The sequence below is a fragment of the Musca autumnalis genome, unplaced genomic scaffold (assembly GCF_047663935.1).
Source record: "Musca autumnalis isolate F117 unplaced genomic scaffold, ASM4766393v1 scaffold_5, whole genome shotgun sequence".
NCBI lineage: Eukaryota > Metazoa > Arthropoda > Insecta > Diptera > Muscidae > Musca > Musca autumnalis.
In genome coordinates, this window is record NW_027412088.1 from 82,273,287 (window position 1) to 82,290,948 (window position 17,662).

The 17,662-nt window shown below is 35.3% G+C and overlaps 1 protein-coding gene across 1 annotated transcript in view; it reads left to right on the plus strand.

Annotated features, from left to right (window-relative positions):
- stan (Protocadherin-like wing polarity protein stan) overlaps positions 1-17,662 on the plus strand; it is a 228,675-nt gene that overhangs the window by 40,736 nt on the left and 170,277 nt on the right. The window contains exon 2 of the mRNA XM_073989243.1: positions 13,276-13,315. The gene's annotated coding sequence lies outside the window, so the exon portion shown is untranslated. The remainder of the gene's footprint in view (positions 1-13,275; positions 13,316-17,662) is intronic.

Consider the following 17,662-nt stretch of genomic DNA (forward strand, 5'->3'; position numbering starts at 1 on the left):
TCAAAATGTGATACATGGATACGAGGTTGTAAACAAGTCATAACCCTATTGGACATATGTCAAATTTTTTTGTGGAGAAGTTTTTTGGTCGCTTTGAACCATAAATGTGAAAGCGATAAAAGCTTCAAACCCCTGACATCGGGATTAGCTTTTATATTGGGACTATACCAGACTATACCTGCCTGCAAACAAAAGGCGCATCTTTCCAAAATTTCAGAAAACATCACATACCGAAATAATAAGCATTGTAGTTTTTCCCATATCTTTCGGTAACCACAAAATGAGTTATAGAATCCCACGTAAAAAACCATTTAATGAATCCTCGTTTATTAATCTTAAAACCCCACGTTTATTTTTTGTGGCGAATGTTTATCCACAAATTCTTTTTTGACAGAACATGTGTACTTTTCGTTTATATGCTAATATTTATTTTGCTGTTCTATATTCTGGAGTCTGCATTTGAAACATAAAACGCTTTATTTTATTTATGGATAAGTTAAATATTAGGTTGAAACTGAAGATAACTATAGTTCAACTCCTACTTAATTTAAAATACGTAACTTCGAAATCATTCAATAGCAACTGTTTTTTTTTTTTAGTTTCCAGAGTTAACACAATTTTCCCCATTTAGCTTCCCCATAGATTCCATTTGTCTAAGAGAATAATCGCCAAAATCCCAATCATTATATACTCCGTTTGCCTTACTTGGCCGTGCTTAAGCTACTGCACTTATCAACAACCATCACTATATATGTATCAAGCTACAATTCAAAGGATTTCAATATCCTTTCACCCTACAAAAGAGAAAAGAATATATATAAAATCGAAGGACAAATAATGCCACCAAAAAAATATGAAACAAAATAAAAAAAGACACAAAGGCAGACAAATGTGAATTTTATTTACTCAACTTCTGTCAGAGACACGTTGTTTATTTATTGGCAACCAATACCCAGGGATGCAATGGACGTACACGGAAGACATGCAGATTTCAATTGCAAATTGCCTTTCATCCATGCGCTAGAAAAATGAACATAAAATCAACAAGCATTGTGCCAAACCTGCAGTGTGAGGATTTGCAACGACAACGCACATAAGACCCACATATGTACATTTTACCCATATATGCTATATATCATCAATGCAACAAAGGATCAACCTTTAAGCTGGATATTCAATGAGCAGATAACATAGATTTTCATGGTGTTTATGGCTCTTACTTTTGATATATGTGTTTGTGAACGTATATATATATGGATGTATGTATGTAGTATGCAACTATTTGATATTGTTGAGTATATGTAAATGGAGGCAAACATTTGTTATAACAAACACATGCCATAAGTTGCACTTTATTTGATTCTTGTGGTTGAATGATTTCTTTGAACATCCCTCTTTTCATCTCATCTTTGAATAAATAAAACCATCAGCATAAAGGTTGTAAGGTTATTTTGTTGTGGAGAGCAAAAGTTAAACCAAAGTCAATCATAGTTGTGAATAATATTTCAATGAGGATATGATGGTTTTTTAAATCAATTTATTTCTATTGAAAGCCTTTTGCAGAGTTTAAACATAGATAAATTGAATAAATAAATAAACAAATTTGTTTAATGATGTTTGATAGAATTTTGCAACAAAAACATTAAAATTCTTAACGTTTCACAGTGGCACCGATTCAATGTGGGGTTGGGCGTCGGATTAGCAGTAACCTAACCAAATTTATATTATACGAGCGCTTAGGAAGAAAAAAGTATATTTTATCAGTGTCATTATTCTTGTTAAAATGGAAAGCAGAGTATCTTTGGTACAACAAAGGAATGAGCTAGCACCAGATTTAAGCATCTGGACTTTCCTCGCTAATTCGGTCAAAACATGTAGCAAAATACCTAAAATCGCGAGGTAGCGTTATATGGGGGGCTATGTCAAAGCAAGAACTAATGAGGAAACATTTTAATGGAGAAGTTTTGTGACTGCAGGGAACCTCAAATGTCAAATAATGAGTAGTTCAGTCATAAAAGTACATAAACGCTCAAAATACCGATAATCGGAAGGTATCGTTTTGTGGGACATATGTTGACAAATTTTGGTGGGGAAGTGTTGTGACCGCTAGAAAACTCAAATGGCAAATTACGGGTAGTTCGGTTAAAAATTACTGCTAAAATTCCAAAAATAACGAAAAGGAGGGAGGTGCCGTTATATGAAGGATATATCAGAACATGGACCTATTTTGGCAATTTTTAGTGGAGAAGTTTTGTGACCACTGGGAACTTCAAATAGCAAATTACCGCTAGTTCGGTTAAAAAATTTAGCTTCAAAGTAACGAAAATCGGGAGATACCATTATATGGGAGATATACCAAAATAAGTACCTATGTTGACGATATTTGGTGCAGATGTTTGTGTCCACTGGCAACCTTAAATGTTAAATTACTGATAGTTCGGTCCAAAAATTTAGCGAAAATCCGCAAAATACCGAAAATCTTTATATGGACGCTATACCAAAATAATCGACCGATGTTGATGAAGATATTTTGTGCACACTGGCAACCTCTAATGTTAAATTGCAGGTAGTTCTGTCCAAAAATATAGCTCAGATCCGCAAAATACCAAAAATCAGTAGGTGTCGTTATATGGACGCTATACCAAAACATGGACCTATGTTGATGACTTTTGGTGCAGATGTTTGTTGACCTCTGGGAACTTCAAATGTAAAATTACAGGTACAGGTTCGGTCCAAAAATTTAGTTAAAATTCGCAAAATACCGATAATCGAGAGGTACAGTTGCGGAAGCAACACCAAAACACGGGTCGATATATGTCGCCCATCGTCGAACTTGACCTGCCTATAGAAAAACATGTAAGAACGGCGTTAAGTTCGGCCAGGCCGAACTTGTTATACCCTCCACTACGAGTAGTATTGAAGTAAAATGGAACAATTAGTTTCTTTTCGTTTATGAAGAAGACTAAATACCAAATTTCAGGAAGCTTGGTAAAACAATGTTGCTAACGTTCAAAATACCGAAATTCGGGAGGTACCGTTCCATGGGGGCTATATCAAAATGTCGATCTATACCTACAAGTTTCTGGCGGAGACTCAAAAAAAAAAGACTAAATACCCAATTTCCGATATTTCGGTAAAACCATCAAAATACCGAAAATCATACCATCTATGGGGGGTATAGGAACCCGCGGACCTACATTGATAATTCTCTTCTGGAATATTTTATAACCCCATGGAAGACTAAATAAAAAAATTCAGTCTTTTGATATTGACGTCACAACCTTCAGAATTACGAAAATCTGGAGGTACCGTTCTATGGGGGCTATATTGAAACGTGGACATATACCGACAAATTTTTGGCAGAAAGTTTTATACCCCAAACGAAGACTAAGTACCAAAATTCAACCATTTCGGTGGAGTATAGAGGCCACAACCTCCAAAAGGTAGGTATCATTCTATGGGGGCTATATGAAGGCGTGGACCTATACCGACAAATTTCATATGGAAACCTTAGCACCCCAAATGAAGACTAAATACCAAATTTCAGCCAATTCGGTGGAATATTGAGGCCATAACCTTCAAAATACCGGAAATAGGGAGGTACCGGTCTATGGGGGCTATATGAAGGCGTGGACCTATACCGACAAATTTCATATGGAACGTTTAATACCCCAAATGAAGACCAAATACCAAATTTCAGACATTTCAGTGGAATATTGAGTCCATAACCTTCAAAATACCTGAAATAGGGAGGTACCGGTCTATGGGGGCTATATGAAGGCGTGGACATATACCGACAAATTTCATATGGAACGGTTAATACCCAAAATGAAGACCAAACACCAAATTTCAGCCATTTTGGTGGAATATTGAGTCCACAACCTTCAAAATACCGGAAATAGGGAGGTACCGGTCTATGGGCGTGGAGATATACCAACAAATTTCTGGGGGAAAGTTTTATACCCCCAACGAAGACTAAATACCAAATTTCAGCCATTTCGGTGTGACAATAAAGCTAAAACCTTCAAAATACCGAACATCGGGTGGTACTGTTCTATGGGGGCTGTATAAAAACGTGGACCAATATGGCCCATTTGCAATGCCAAACATCCTAGGACCAATTGCGAGCTGTATCTTAATTTCAACAGACGGATGGACAGATGGACGGTCGGACGGACGCGGTTATATCGATTTAGAATTTTGGTCTGATCAAGAATATATATACTTTATAGGGCCTCCGATGAATATTTCGATTATATCCTCCATATTATGGAGGAGGGTACAAAGATATTCGGGTGCAAAAATCTAGCGTTCTAGCTCAAGTTTTTAGGACGCTGGTGTTATCACAACATACGGACATTGGTATATCGACTCAGAATTTTATCCTGATCAAGAATTTGGATCGGATGCGACACGACGCTGCTAAGGTGTATGCATCTACTAGTAAGCGCGTTCTTATGGAAGAAATTACTGTCGGAAACGAAATAAAACTGTCAGCTCAAATTATACGGACAAAAGTCTTTAGGCTATTGCCCTAAATATTATGTAAATGAGGAAAATCCTGGAAAAGACCCAAGAGATGCAGATTCATAACTACCATATTTTTTGATTATGAAGCACGCTTTAACAGCACAATACTTTTAAAAGTATTTCAAGCCATGTCTCCACGTTTAGTATTCCGGCAAAGCTCGTTCGGCTTTGTATAATAACAGTAACTGATGCCAGGTTCTCAGTTAAAATACAGAAAGAACCTTCACAAATAGCTAAGATCCCAAATAGGTTTCAGACAATGACACAACCTTTAGTACAATCTTTTTAACATCCTGCTGGAAAAAAGATTAAACAAAGTGCAAAATTTACTAGAAATGGTACAATATCTACAAGAAGCTACATGTTACTGGCTGGCGACACTGACATCATGGGTCGATCAGTAAACGGAGTAAATAACACCTTTGAAAATGTCGAAGTGAAATCTGCTAAAGTGGGCCTCGTAATAAACGGCGATAAGACCAAGTTGTTGGTATCCAGAGAACTTGAATCAATTGTGAAAGTTGATATATACAATTTTGAGGTAGTTAAAGACTTCGCTTACCTCGGCACCGCCATAACACACAACAAACAACATCAGTTGTGATAGTACTGGCTTATGCTACTTTGGACTATATATGCAGTTTATAAACAAACAAAAAGCACTCTCTCCGAAATACTGATACTACCCGTGCTAATGTATGGTTCCGAAGTCCGTGTATTGTACCGGCTATACTAAGACATCGTATAACGTATCGATTTACAACGATTGCGTTGGCTAGCCCATGTTGTGAGAATTAGTGATGATTAGACAGCGGAATCCTATGCAAATGCATATATTGTTAGGATGGTCGTAGAGAAAATCTGATTATACAGAAACTCGTTTTATCACAAAACAAAACGAATTAGGCCCATTTTTGCATATTTGCATAAAATGAGCATATGCAAAACCACATGCAAAAATATATACAAGGATTAGTGGTCTAAATATCCCACCGAAATGGCTGAAATTTGGTATTAAGTCTTCGTTAGGGGTATGAAACTTTACACCTGATATTTATCCGCATGGGTCCACATCTTCATATAGCCCACATAGAAAGGTACCTCCCGATTTCCGATATTTTGAAGGCTGTCGCCTCAACATCACACTGAAATGGCTGACATTTTGTATTAATCCTTCGCTAGAAGTATAAACCTTTCCACCTGAATTTTGTCAGTATAGGTCCCCGTCTTCATATAGCCCCCATAGAACGGTACCTCCAGATTTTCGGTATTTTGGAAGTTGTAGCCTCAATATACCACCGAAATTATTGAAATTTATTATTTAATCTTCGTGGGGGCATAAAACTTTTCACCTGAAATTTGTCGGTATAGGTCCACGTCTTCATATAGCCCCCATAGAACGGTACCTCTCGATTTTCGGTATTTTGAAGGTTGTGGTCCCTATATCCCACCGAAATGACTGAAATTTGGTATTTAGTCTTCGTTGGGGGTACAAACCTTTTCATCTGAAATTTTTCGGTATATTTTCACGTCTTCATATAGCTCCCATAGAACGGTACCTCCCTATTTTCGGTATTTTGAAAGTTATGGCCCCGATATCCCACCCAACTGACTGAAATTTGGCATTAAGTCTTCGTTGGGGGTACAAAACTTTTCATCTGAAATTTGTCGGTATAGGTCCACGTCTTCATATAGCTCCCATAGAACGGTATCTCCCTATTTTCGATATTTTTAAGCTTGTGGGCCCGATATCCCACCGCAATGATTGAAATTTGGCATTTAGTCTTCGTTGGGGGTACAAAACTTTTCACCTGAAATTTGTCGGTATAGGTCCACGTCTTCATATAGCCCCCATAGAACGGTACCTCCCGATTTTCGGTATTTTGAGGGGTGGCCCCAACATCCCACCGAAATGATTGAAATTTGGTATTTAGTCTTTGTTAGGTGTTCCAAAACTGTTCACCTGAAATTTGTCGGTATAGGTCCACGTCTTCATATAGCCCCCATAGAACGATACCTCCGGATTTTCGGAATTTTGTAGGTTGCGGTTGTGGTTATACATTTTTCTATTTTATTGAGTTGTCTGAAGAGAATTGTAAACAGAAAGAGAAAGAAAATTATCACACTAACATTTTTGTACCTATTATATGTACACATGCAAAATTTATGCATTTTGCATAATTTTGTATACATATATCATATGTTTCGATTGCAATTTAATCAGAAGCCAAAAATATGCCCAGTCGCAAAATTTGACATGAATCGGACCAAAAATAGGGGGTGCATAAAATTCCGCTATCTAGTGATGATTAATCCACTAAAAATGACCTTTAGGAGTCAATCAATCCAAAGAATATATTTTAAAAGTCTTTTTGATATTGAGAACAATTTTTTAAAGGGGTTTGCATCTATGCTTGATACTGTTACAACAACTATATTTCAAGCGTGTTATACAATATGTGTGAAATTGTGTAATTTTTTACCTATTTCCAAACATCAAATAGCCGCATACAATTTTTGCCTAACGCCTTCTTTTTGAACTTATTTCTCACCATACAAATAAATGCCTGAATATTAATTTACTCAATTTTGTTTTTATGTTTTCCTCCTGTTGTGGTAGTTTTTCTAAGAAAACCAAGAAAAAAACAAAATAAATGATAATCATTTGGTGAAGTAAATTTATGCTCGTTTATTTATGCGTCAAATGGTTTTTAACTTTTGCAAAAAAACGTTAAAGGAGGGGTACAAAATAAGGCATATACTTGGGAAAAGATTTCTTTCTATAAAGCAAATCAATATCTGTTTACAAACTTATTTGAAGCATCATAAACGCTTTATAACATAGCTAAATATGATAGACAATAGTATATGTTGTTGTGTCCTATGTTTCCAAACAAGATTTTGGCCTTTGCTTTTGCGTTTGTATTACTTACAATATCCAATACCCCTTTCTCATAATTTATTTCCCCGACAATATATCGCGTGAACCTACCAAGCTTATTGTGGTTTGTAGAGGCAAACAGAAAAAAAATAATGTGTGGGAAAATGATCTCAAGCATAAACGGTAATAATTGTTGGTTTGGAAAATACCAACACCACCAACATCATCAATTCGCATGAACACATAAGTACATACACAGCTCTATACATGCATATGTATTTATATGTACGTATATATATAGCATGTCTAATATGTGGTTGAATTTTTCTTCATTTTTACCTGATACGCTTCAAGTCAACTGAAAATAAAACCAAACTAACTAAAGCATAGAAGGTGTTGAAAGTAAAACCATAAAGGGAACCAGAAAAAACAAAACAAGGTGACATGAAATTAAAACAGGGGATAGATATAGTTAAAATATTGTGCAAATATGTGTAAGGAAACACGAATTGCTACCCTTCACGAAAGGTGTCAAAAGTATGGTCTTTACATAGGTGTTGGTGCTGCGTATGTTACATATTCTTCTACCACACTTAAACTTCACTGAGTTGCAACAAAAGTAAGGAGTAGGTGTATTTCAGAAGTTGCGTCGGTCTATCAGAGGTTACTTCGGTCTATCAAAGGTTGTCTCGGTTTATCAGAGCTTGCCTCGGTCTACCCAATTTGAGGGAATACATCGGTAGGGACTTAGTGGTATCATACTGTGCGAACGTAGATCTCAGTTGATCGTCGTCGTCCCCCAGCAATCTTCCCACGCTAACCACAACTCTGAAAATGCATCATTACACCCTCAGCTTTTAGAGTAACGATGGCATATGCAATTTCATGTGACAAAAATGTGCCTCATCGAAAAAAATGTTTGAGACCCCAAGTATGTTTGGACGAAATCCGTTTCAGACAATTTGGGAACGGATCAGCTGATTCGGTACAAAATGTGGCATTCGTAATATTTTGTCCAAACTTAGTTTAAGATAGAAGATTGGTCATATCGGTCCAATTCTTCGGCTACATCCCCCACAAAAGCTCAAAACTTTTCGCTTAAATGGTGTGCACGATAACTTTCCGTGGCAGTAACCGATTTGGTCCATACATTGTACATCGTAATTTGGCCTTCGTAATATTTCGTACAAAGTTCGAAGATCAACCATATTCGGTCCACTTCTTCCGGGACCTCCCCCACAAAATTTCGAAACTATTCCCTAAAATGTTTCGCACGAAGGCAGTAACCGAAATGGTCCATACTTTGCACATCGTAATATTTCTGCTAATCGAATAGTTCGAATATGGAATATATCGGTCCAATCCTTAGGGTACTTCACCCACAAAAGTTCAACACTTTTGCTTAAGTGCAGTTAAGGGTACGTTCGAAGATCCTTTTTTGGAAATGTATACCGATGTTACTTCTTGTGACCCTTTTTACAGCGATATTACGTTTTTCGTGGGCAAGTCAATTCATGCCTGGCATAGTGGTCCAAAACCTCTAAGTTATACGGTGACCAACTGAAATGACTGGAGTGTGGGCAATCTATCGAATAGAAATGACACCCAAAATAAGATTCACTCCAAAAATAGACTATGCCGATGTATTCTTTCAGGTACCTCATCCGCAAAAGCATTGATACATTGCATAATCTATTACTATGTATGGACGCCAGTCGTACGTAGAATTCAGAAACAAGAAATCGAAGTTCTGAAGAGGAAAAATTGAACTTACCGAAGGAACGATGATTTATGCGGAATGATGTAACGTCTACCTTTCTTGTCGTTTAACTCCTCAAGACCTTTACATATGCAAATGATTGCCCGATTTTGGCGTTGGGTCATCATCTGGAAAAGTTAAAGTCCTATTTAATTAATCTCACCGCATTCTTGCCCTAAAAAATCTACGGACACTCTGTTTACTGCAGGGACGGCAGATATGGAAATGCCACCGAATGTCCGGTTTAACGGTAGAACAGTTTCGAGCACCAACGACACCAGGATACATGGGTTAACATTCGAATGCATGTCGAAGTCACAATTAGGTACAAGGTCCTCATATAACTAGCTGACATCATACAACGCTGAACACATACAACGCAATAGACCGATCTCTGTTAAATTATACCTTACCGGTTTGCTACAATGGAAGAGTATTCGGTTCACTCATAACACTGCCTTAAGGATGGCAACAGGACGCCTTATCAAGTCTTCAGTGGTTCATTTGCGTGAGGAGACGACCATTTTCCCTTACGTTATCATAATAATAGGAGAGTTATCTTGGTAATCATATGGTGAACAGAATCACCCCCCCCCTTCCTTCTGGAGAGATTGTTGTTTGTCCCCACAAAAATTGTCAACATATGTGCATATTTTGATATAGCCCCAAATAAGCGTACCTCCATATTTTAGGTATTTTTTAGATATTGGATATATTTTTTTACCGAACTACCTGCAATTTCAGATTTGATGTTCCCAAAAGTCACAAAACTTCTTCACTAAAAATTGTCAACTTACGTGCATATTTTGACATTGCGCCAGTATAAAAGTTCCTACCGATTAATACCTAAAGTCGGTATCATAAAACTCCTGCAACAAAAATTTTCATCATTGGTCCATGTTTTAGTGTAGCCTCCCGATTTTAAGTATTTGGAGGATCTTTATCTCACTCTCAGGGGAATACAGGAGTACAACGTCTCTTCCAATCATGAAGTTGCTACCACAATTTACGAAAAATGATGCAAATCACGATGGACCCGGACTGAATCCCTTAAATTTGACATTTGAGCTTCCCAGTGGTCACAAAATTTCTCAACCAAAAATTGCATATGTTGATATAGCCCCAATATAACGGTACATCACGTTTTAAGGTGTTTCAAAGATATTGGAAAACATTTTACCGAACTACCTGTAATTTGACATTTGAAGCTATCAGTGGTTACAAAACGAAAATTATCAACAGAGGTTCCGATTTTGCGTCTTGTGAAGGTTATTGTTACATTTGTTGACTGAACTACCTGTAATTTGAGATTTGAAGATCCCAGTGGTCACAAAACTTCTCCAATAAAAATTATCAACATAGGTACATATTTTGGTATAGACTCCATATAACGGTACCTCCAGATTTTAGGTTTGTTTTTAGATATTAGTTAAATTGTTTGACCGAACTACATTTAATTTGGCATTTGAGGTTTCCAGTGAATTTTCAACATTGGTCCATGGTTTGGCATAGTCCACATATACATAATGATACCTCCCGATTTTGAGGATTTTAGCTACATTTTTTGTCCGAACTACCTGTAAATTGATATTCCAAGTGGTCACAAAACGTATACACCAAAAATGTTCCTCATTGGTCCATATTTTGGTATAGACCCCATATAACGATACCTAAAGCACAGTACACACTGACCAACAAAACTGACATCCTATTTCGTTAATATCAAAGTCCAGCTGAATAATTATTTCCTAATCTCTAAATAATACCTTACATATTGTATTTTAAACATTTTTAGCTAAATAAAAGTTTTTATTTGCCAGAAAATTATCCTAAAAGTACGTTGATTGTCAGTTTTGTATGATAGTGTGTACTCCGCTTAATGATTTTAAGGATTTCATTTGTTGACCAACTAGCTGTTATTTGACATTTGAGTTTTCATGTGGTCACAAATATTTCTCCATAAAAATTGTCGATATAGCCCTACATTGTGGTATAGCCCTCATATAACGGTACCCCCGATTTCAGGTATTTTCAAGTTTCTACTTGAACGAATTAGCAAAAAATAGGTATTTGGGTTGCCAGTAGCCAACAAACAACCTTCTCAAACTAAAATTTTGTAATTGGTACTTTCGTAGCAGAATGAAAAGTAGCTATTCCGTATAAGTTCAGAATATTTCACGGTGGAGGGTATAAAAAATTCGGCCCGGAACCTTTAGAACTTTTTTATTTGATAATTTTAAATCTAATGTTCAGCTATTAAATCCAATGTTAAGCTTTAAAAAAGTATTCTTTGATAATAACAATTCTTCACAAACATTATCGAATGAAAACATCAGCCAAAAACATTTGAGATTAAAATTCATTAACATTATGAATTTTGTCTAGAATTTAATTATAAAGGATGACCAACCTATTTTCCATTTTGTTATCATTGTTTCCGTTGTTTCCGTAACAAAGTTCACACCATGCTAGAAAAGGATAGTTTTATATTGACGTACTTAAAATTCCCGCATAACATATATACATATGCATGTATGCACATATCTAAATACATATGTATATTAGGGTTATGACTTTTTTACAACCTCATATCCCTGTATCATAGCGTGATGAGTTTTGCCATAAGATTACATAAAATCTTAATTATAAGGTGATTCGGTGAAAAAACCTCACGCACAAAATGATTTTAAAATTTGAATTTATCAAAATTATGGACAATTTTTTGAAGTCACTGAAAACAGATATATAATTGAAAATAAACTTTTGAGCCACATGAGATAATTAGAATGACATAAAATTTATTTCTCACTATTTTTCTTCAATTCTGAGAATCGTAAAAATGTCGTAAACGCTTTTATTCAAAAATATAATTTTTTAACAAAAAACAAAAAATTTAAAATTTTTTCAAAGTGACTTTTTTCGCGACTTTTTTAATGTTTGAATGAATAAACGTTATTATAGTTATTAGTAGGCTTATATTTATTCATTCGTGCAACAAAAAATAATTTTTTGAAAAAATTTTTTTTTCATTTTATATTTTTTTTCAAAAAATTATTTTTTTAAAATCGATTTGTGCGTGAACTTTTTTTATATTTCAATGGAATAAACGATAGCATAGTGATTAATAGGCAAAAGTTCATTCATCCCTGCTACAGGAAATCATTTTTGAGAAAAAATGTCAAAAAGTCATAACCCTAATGTATATGTATGCATATATGCACGCATTTAGTCGCCATATTTGACATAAAATCCCTGCATAATGAAATTTACAATGCAATTTTTTTGACATTGATTTATGCTGACACACTTGCAAATATTTATGTATATGTGTCATTTGAAAATTAAAACAGTTACATCGTAACTGGGAGAGGGAATAGAAACGACAACAATTGAGGAAATATAACATTTTGTTGCAAATTTCGGTATAATAGACAAATATTTGATTGAATTTGCAAAAGGATATGAATTCAATTAAATTTTAATATTTTTTGCTTTTATTTGTGTTGATTTGCTGTTTGTCTTTCAAATCCGAGTGAGGAAACAAAATGTGTAAATAAATTTGAATAAATTTCGGTGTTTTGTTTTTGGTGATGAAATATTTTGATTGCATTTTTTTTGTATAAACATACATAAATTAAATTCTACAAAATTAAACACATTTTTGTTGTTGTTGTTCTTGTGTGGTATTTGTGGGTAGTTATTTTATAAAAAAAAAAAACTAATAAAAAATCTAGTACAAATGTGAATTATTTTGGAATTATTTAAGTGTTAACAACATTTGTTTTTTTTTTTTTTTTTTGTTCTGGAAAATAAACTTTTTTTAGTGGCAAACTTTTTTGTCACCAAAAAATATTAAATGCCTATTTTATTGGTTTACTACTTCTTCCTGTCATTGTAATTTTTTCTGAGAGCGTTAATATCTTTCGTCAATTGTTTTACAAATGTCACTGGAATTGATTTTAATTTAAATTGTTTTCCTATTATAAAAATTTGATTTTGGCAACTTTTCTATTTCATTTCGGCAATTATAAAGTTGCAATTTTAATCACATTTTGTACAATATTTAATTTTAATTATTTGTTATCTCTCTTTTATTTATTTACAGTTAACATTACGCAATGGATTTTCTCTCTAATGTAACCTAAGTAAGTGTAACCACTTTCATATATAAATAATTATTAAAAATTAAAAATATTTGGAAACACATTAAATAAAATGCCTACATTAATTATTTGATTATTGGCAATATTTATTTATATTTATTATATGCATTGGTTTCACTTATGTGTATATACAATACATACATATATGCACATATTTATGGATGTGTAAATTTACTTATAATATAAAAAATTAAATTTTAGTATTTAATATTTAGACACTTTTGAGCTAATTTAAATACATTACCATCACCTGACACATTAGCCATGGAGATACTTTTACGGGAGTAATTTTTGCACAGATTCGAGGAAATTCGGTATAGCTACTTGATGAATGTTAGCAGAAATATAATTTTGCTGCCAGCCATCCAAAACTACAATTACCAAAACTACCTTGGAATACGTACAGCAGAACCACAGATATCCGATGTGGAAATAAAATTCCACAAATTGGAAATTGTGGCCTGTCATTTCTATAGCTCTATTTGATCACCTCTGGTAACACAATTGGTACCAATTTAAAGCTCAGAAGACCATATAAAGTGATTCCATTTATTGAAATATCCCAACCAAATCCCAGATATTCTTCATTACAGTTAAACTACAAAAAATTAAAAACAAAAAAAAAATGTTTTGTCCGGTCGGGCAGAACTTGTTATACCCTCCACCATAAAATATTCTGAACTAAAATTGAATAATAAGTCTTCTTTCCTGTCCACAACTTTAGGTGGAAATATTTTATGACCACGGCTACACCAAATGCCTATATTAGGCCAGAAAATGTGCCTAAAGATGTCTTCGGCACTTTATATGGGGACTTTATCAAAGTGTGGACCTACGTTGTCAATTGTTGGTGGTTGTTGCGACAACTGCGAATCTAAAATGTCAAATTATAACAAATGTAGCTAAACTCCTCAAAACACCTAAAATCGAAAGGTACCAATGTATGTAGCCTATACAAAAACATAGACCTATGCTGACAATTTTGTTGTGGAGCAGTTTTGTGACCACTGGAAATCTTAAATGTGAAATGATAGGCAGTTCCGTCAAAGAATAAAACTAAAATCCTGAAAATACAGAACATGGGGTGGTACCTACCTTTATTGACATTTTTTTTAAGTGAAACCTCAAATGTCAAATTACAGTTAAAATGTTAGCTAAAATCCCCAAAATACCGAAAATCGATAGGTACCGTTAAATGAGGGGCTATACCAAAACATTTATTTATATTGAAAATTTTTGATGGGAAAAGTTTTGTGACTACTGGGAAATGTCAAATTTCAGGTAGTTCCGTCCAAAAATTTACCTAACATCCTGAAAACACCGAAAATCGGAAGATACCCTTTAATGAGGGTTATAGCAAACACATGGACCCATATTGACAACATTAGGTGGAGAAGTTTTGTAACAACTGGGAATCTCAAATTTCAAATTAAAGGTAATTCCATCAAAAAATTTAGCTAAATTCATGAAATATAGCTCATCTTCTAACTTTACCTGTCTATGAAAAAAAACACTCGCATTCTAGTTCAATTGATTAGAGTGATTACAACAGACGGACATGGCTAGATCACCTCAGAATTTTATCTTCAAGGCTGAGAAGATGGCCGAAAAAAAGATATTCAAGTTCGGTCAAATGTGAAGAATTGAGGAAAACCCAATCATGATAACGCATCAGCTGACACATCGGAGCTTGTGCGTGAGTTTTTGCCAAAAAACAAAACTTTTATCATGCTTCAACCAACGGAATAGGCCGCCTGTCCAACCATCTGACTGTTGAAATCCAGATAAAGCTCGCAATATTTAAGATAGAGCTTTATAATTTGTTACCGAAGCTTCCATTACTTCTACGATGTTTGGTAACCAAGTTGCTGAAATTTGGTCTTTGGGACTTGCTTGGCCCTACAAAACATTCCTTCGAGAAATTTGTCAGTACAAACCCTCGTTTTGATACAGCCCGCATAGAACGGTACCATCCGATTTTTGGTATTTTGAAGGTTTTCGCCTCATTATCACACCGAAATGGCTGAAATTTAGCACTTGGTTTTCTTTGTTCCCACAAAACTTTACCTTGGAAATGTTACTATAGGTCCACATTGTGATATAGCCCCCACATAACGGTACATCCCATTTTTTTCTGTTTTGATGATTTTAGCTTATTTTTCACATGTAAGGTTCCAAGACGTCAGAAAATTTGTCCTATCATTTAGGTATTACCCCCATATCGCAGTACTTTGTGGACTTAAGCTACATTTAATGTGCCACTTATGGTTTTTTTAAGGTATCAGTTAAAGGTGCTGATATGCTGGCAAAGTTTTTAATAAACCTGCGGTACCAGCCCACGGTTCCTTTTAAATTTTTGATGGCCTGAACCTTTTCAGGATCAGTTTTCAAAACACCGCCACCTATTATGAAGCCTAAATATTTCAGTTCTTTAAAACAGAACATGCTCTTTTTCAGCCCAATGGTCAGGTTTGCTTTTCTCAAGCATTCAGCCACCTGATCTAATAATTTCAGATGACTTTCAAAATCTTCGGAAATAACTAACAGGTCATCTAAATAGATAAAAACATTGGTTTTAAGTCGGGGAGGTATGACCTTGTCCATCAATCGACAAAGACGTTGCGCCGCATTACATAACCCAAATGGCATCATTCGGAATTGATAGAGCGGACGTCCTGCCACGGTGAAAGCCGTGTATGGTCTTGACTCCTCATCCAGCTCTATTTGCCAAAAGGCATGTTTTAGATCTACAATGCTTATAAAAACAGTCTGATCTATCCGGCTCAGGATCCCATCAATGTTCTGAAGGGGATATGAGTCTTTTATTGTCACGGCATTTAATTTTCGTGCGTCTAGACAGAAACGGTTTTTACCCGGTTTCCTTACTATGGTGGTTCTATTATTCCACGCACTATCGCTTTCTTCAATAACATTGAGTTCCAACATTCTGTCGATTTCTTGATACACTATTTCTGCTGGTGAGATAGGATAGTGTCTATCTTTTATGGGGTTAGTCCCCTCAACCAGCTTGATTGTATGTTTTTCTAGGTTGGTATGACCCAAGCCGACTTTTTCAAATGCCGGAAATGAATCGACAATCTTCTCCAATCTTTCAGCTTGCTCCTTGTAGCGATACCGTCCAAAGTAAAGTTTTTTAACAGATTTCTCTACTAAAGTGGCTGTAACTTGGTATTTCGGATTCTTAATGGGTAGAAAAGATCTATGTCTCAATGGTATTAAACCTTGTTTAAAAGAAATTAATATTTTTCCATTAGAATATTTCACTTTCCCTGGAATAAGCCCTGACGTGGCGGAAGAGCTTAGAACTTTCATAAACGATAAGAAAATATTTGTTTCCATTTTACTTCAATACAACTCGACCCGGCCAACCCTTACACCGTTCTTAAATGTTATACCCTAAGCCTTTAGGCGTCCCTTTATACGACAGAAAAATTTTTTTAGGGCAATTCAATACTTACTGAGGAAATGTCCAAAGCTCTAAATAACCCTGTTGACATCAATTCGAATTACTGATGAACACTTATGAATTGAAATATGAATTGAGTAACCGATTTGGCCGAAACTTTTCACGTCGTAAAATTTCTTCCAAATGTACATCATCTTCCAAGATGCTCTCTATTGAAAAACATCTGCGGGTACCTCCCTCACAAAAGTTCAACATTTTTGTTGAAGTGCAGTTTATGGGCTGTTCGAGAATCGTTTGCAATTTTTTACCAGTAGTACTTGTGGTGAACCTGTCATAGATATATAATGTATTTCGTCGGCAAGTTCATGCTTCCTGACAAGATCGTCCAAAAGCTCTAAAAACCCCACTGTGACCAACTAATGTGCCGGATAGTCGTGCCTATCGAAAGAAGTGATTGTCATTAGTCCAAGCTTTGCGGATGGTCATATTTCTTTCACACATAAATCATGTCGGAATGTGGACTATATCGGTCCACTCCTTCGGTTACCTCACACTCAAAATTTCAAATTTGTTCAATAATGTGTTGTTGAGAGACATGTCTAGGGTCGTTTTATAATTTTTACAGCACGTAATCCACGCGGTTCATTATACGACAATATCATTTTTATACGGATACTGAATGACATAATTATCCCAATGCCGGTAAAATCCTACGGCCACCAACTATTGCTCTTAAAAAGACCAATCCATGTATGTATTAATCATTTTTCCAAACTTCCGTCTAATTCGAAAATGGACGGTCAACTTCTGTGGGTGCCTCCCCCGTATTCGCGGATAAATTTTCAACTTTATTTCGGATAGTTCTCGCAGTACTCATTACAACGGTAATGTTTCGGAAAAAC